Genomic DNA, 4541 nt, shown 5'->3' on the forward strand with positions numbered 1-4541 from the left:
ACTGCCCCCCCTGCCAGCCTGGTCACCCCTAACCCCCCCTGGCTGCTGGCCAGGTTGCCCCCAACTCCTCCTTCCCTGCCGGCCTGGTTGCTCCTAACTGCCCCCCCAACTGGCCTGGTTGCCCCTAACTGCCCCTCCCCGCTGGCCTGGTTGCACCCAACTGCACCCCCTGCTGGCTGGGTCACCCAACGCAGCCTGCTTTGCTGTTTAGTCATTTGGTCGTCTCTCACTAACCCTCCTGCTGGCCTGGTTGCCCCATGCAGCCTGCTGTTCAGTCGTTTGGTTGTCCCTCACTAACCCCCCTGCTGGCCTGGTCATAAGCAGCCATCTTATGAGGGTGTGAGGGTTAATTTGCATATTACCTCTTTATTACATAAGATTGTGCAAGCTCAGGCAATTTTATTCATTCCTATTTAGCGTTACCAATTAATATTTCTTAAAGGGAAGATGTGCATGTTAGGCATATTCTTGCACTCCATTATGCTCTTCTTGTGGCACTCACCCCTCCCTGAATTCTTAGTTACATACTTGCTCTCCATTATGCCCCCCTCCTGGTGATTTTCCTTGTTATTCTTTTATAGTTTTCATGATTAACGGCCTTCAGTTTCCAGTAAACTACCTCTTTCAGTTTCTGGTGTCTGCCTCCACCTGGCCTCCACCTGCACCTGGTCCCACTGGTTACTCTGACTGACTTTTACAAGAGACATAAATATCCCACTCCCCCTACTCTGTGCTGTTGATGCCGTTTTGGCCTTAGCCCTTCTGCTAGTAGATATAATAATAAATTTATAATTCTTTACGCCTCTTGGCCTTGTGCATTCCTCCTTTGGTGACCCTAACATTTGGTGCTGAAACCTGGGAGGGTTCCATGGGGAAGGGGAGCCATTACCCTGGTTTTGTTCACTCCGAGTTTGCTACTCAGAGAGCAGTAGGCAGAGGCAGTTCATCCTGGGCTTACCTCCAAATCCTACTCAGGTGACATGATTGCAGGCTTCAATTAGGCCGCCCTCCCTTCTGGGCCCTCCTGAGCCAGCCAGGAAGGACATTGGATCAGGGACCTCTCCTTCCCACTACTGACCCTGCACTCAACATTGGCTAAACGTATAATTCTTTACCCCTTTTGGCTTCAGGCATTCCTCCTTCAACAACCCTAACAATACATGTCTTCTGTTTTAAAATGTAGGTAGGAGAAATATTCCCCAGTCATATACAGTATCCATCCCCATATTACATTTTATTCTTAGATGAAAGAGATACAACCACATCACAAAAAGCCTGTTCAAACATACCCATTTTTGTCCAAACTTTCACTTTGACCGCATGAATCCTTACATTCCTAACTGTAGCCTCCATTTGTGCTTATTTAACAGGTTTTGATTTTATAGTACCAGGTAGAGTAAGTGTCCCCCTGTCAAACATAATATTTATTCCTATAAAACATTCAGGTAAAGGATACATGAACCCTTTACATAAAGCCTGTTTAAACATTCCAATTTCCACCCCAAATTCCACCTTAATCCCATCAACATTTACATTCCTATGTTCTCTCAATCTAATTGCAGCCTGTGTTATTACTTATCCAACAGATTTTGGTGCCACATGCATGAGGCTCCATGTCTCAGAATCCTAGAAACATCTCTTCTCCACCTTTTGACCATTTTACTTACTCATGTGCAGAAGATTTTGGACTCTGGAAGTGGTCAAAGGGACCTTCTGTTAATCTGCTTGACTATTGCCTCAGGCAATTCCAGATGGATTCCCATTCTATTTTTTGTTTTACAGCTTTTAAAAATCCTCCAAACTGGAGTAAATTAAGCATACTTATTTTGGGGCCCTTTAATGTTGGGAGCTAGCAGGAAGTCCCAGTGGTTCACCTAACCTTTCATAGTGCTATGATAAGCTCTTTTTGTTTTTGAATCCCATCAGTGCCTTTTTATGCATACCATTTCTTAATAACCATCTAAAAATTTCTTCCCTGCTGGAATGAGTCCCTGGACTCTCCCCTCTGCCTCTCCTCATTCGTTTGTTAATTAATCTAATGCTTTTATTAGCATCAGTAAGACCCATAAGGGAAAGCTGAGTCAGCAAATCCCATAAGACTTCTGGGATTATTGTTTTATTTTTCAGCAATAAGTTTCATGAGATGCTTATGCAAAAGAGATATCCTTAAGCACAGTATTTATTATAACCTGGGTAAAGGGCATATTCAAGATGAATATCCTTGTCATCATAAAGCTAGTCCCAGGTGGCTTGCATAGGAAGCATATCAACTGCTTCATCTGGGGTGTTCCACTTGGCATTTATAGAGGGAATCAGACAGCCTCCTTCTTGGGTAAACTGACTTTACAATGGTTTTTATCCAGTCCACCAGGCTGATAACCTGATCAATTAAGTTTCTAGGTCTGGTATAACAAAATACCACAGCCTGGGTGGCTTAAACAACAGAAATTAATTATGTCACATATTTGGAACCTAGAAGTTCAAGATCAAGTTGCCAGTAGGTTTTGGTTTCTTCTGAGGTCTCTCTCCTTGGCTTTCACTGGATGCCTTCTTGCTGTATCCTCACATAGTCTTTCATCTATGTGACTGCTTCTGTCTTTGCACAGCCTTGATGTCTCTCTATGTGTCCAGATTCAACTGCATATAAGGACATCAGTCAGATTGAATTAGAAGCTTCCCATAATGATACCATTATAATTAAACTGGTTATTAATAACAGGAAAGGAGCAAAGGGAAGGCCAAATATTATAGGCATGCCATTTGTACAGCTTTGCTAGGAAGCTGCAGTTTAACACTCCCCTAGAAGCCACTGATCTATTCCCTGCAGAGCCCTGGGGGAAGTGCCTGGACAGAAGGAGAATAGACACATACCCAGTAAGGTCTGGGTGACATAGGGAGGGTGCTTGTCTGTCAGTCACACCTGGAAACAGGTAATTGGCCACTGTAAGTAGGGGAAGATTTGAGACATTTAATCTCTTAAAAGAAGTTTGCTCTTTTGCCCTATTAGCTCCTAGCTCTCTTGTGTTGTCAGGATTCTTGGGACTCTTGTTGCAGAGGGTGCACTCTTTTGGTTTCCCTGCATTCACCCACATGGCCCACAACCATGTGGACCATACACAATGGACTAATGGACTGCAACTAGCCTCATGCTACACTGGACCCAGTTCCATCATGGAATGGAAACTCTGGACACTGGCTTTGCTTCTAGCTATACAGAATCCCCAGGTGCACTTCTTCCAGAGCTACATTAAGGGAAATGTGACTTTGGAACCTTAAGGATGTAATTTCACACAAATAAAAACCACTCATCCTCCCATTCAAGTCTCAGAAAATTATTTTTGTGGAGATATTATAAGGACCTGACTCCTAGCACTGAGTGGGGAAGAGGATACCCTACTTCCACCACTAATAGTATGACATAATTTAACCTTTATTCCATCTTTAAAGGTCCTATTTCCAAATAGAGTAAATGCTGAAGTACTGGGAGTTAGGGTTTCAGCATATGAATTTGAGGGGAACATAATTTAGCCCATAACACTATTCCTTCTGAATCCCTCAAATGTAAAATGTACTTTTTACATACAAAGTACATTCATCCTGGCCAAAAGCCCAGATGTCTTAAACCATTTCAGCCTTAACTTTAAATCCCAAATCTTGTGTACATCAAGAGTGGGTGAGAATGGAGGTATGATTCCTCTAAGGCCAAATTTCTATTCAGCTATGAATCTGTGTAACTGGGCAAGATACCTGCTTCCAAAATATAATAGTAGGATAGACTTAGGATAGACATTCCCATTTCAAAATGTAGAAATTGGAGGAAAAAACAAACCACCAGTCCTAATCAAGTCCAAAACCTAGCAGAACAAATTCTGTTGGATTTTAAGGTCCAAAAATAATCCTCTGTGGCTCCATGCTTTATTCTCTAGACCCAACAGGGTAGGAGGATGAACTCATCAGCTCTGAGCAGCAGCCCCTTAGAATATGAGTCCTATTTGACTCATAACACTTGCTGTGTGTCTAGATCAGTGATGATGAACCTATGACACGGGTGTCAGAGGTGACAAGCGATCTCATTTTGGGTGACACGCATCTACAGAGACAAAAAATTGCATAATTCAAATATTTGTCTTTTGCAACGGCCAGAGTTGGGCATCACTCGAGTAATATTATTACTCACGTTACTCATGATCAATAATGCAATTCTAAAACTGGATATAAACATGTACATCGGTGTTGCGTAGCAAAGATACATAGTGAAAACATCCAAGATACATTGTTCCAATATTGACATTAATATAAAAAGGTTAAGAATTGCACTATAAAGAGATTAATCTTTACTCATGACGTTTTATTTGTACTTGAGTGACAAAATTCCCAATTCTGGAAATGGCCTCGTTATTGTCAACATTCTAAAACTATATAAACATGTACATCGGTGTTGCGTAGCAAAGATACATAGTGAAAACATCCAAGATACATTGTTCCAATATTGACATTAATATAAAAAGGTTAAGAATTGCACTATAAAGAGATTAATATCT

Source organism: Myotis davidii, unplaced genomic scaffold, assembly GCF_000327345.1.
Source record: "Myotis davidii unplaced genomic scaffold, ASM32734v1 scaffold229, whole genome shotgun sequence".
NCBI lineage: Eukaryota > Metazoa > Chordata > Mammalia > Chiroptera > Vespertilionidae > Myotis > Myotis davidii.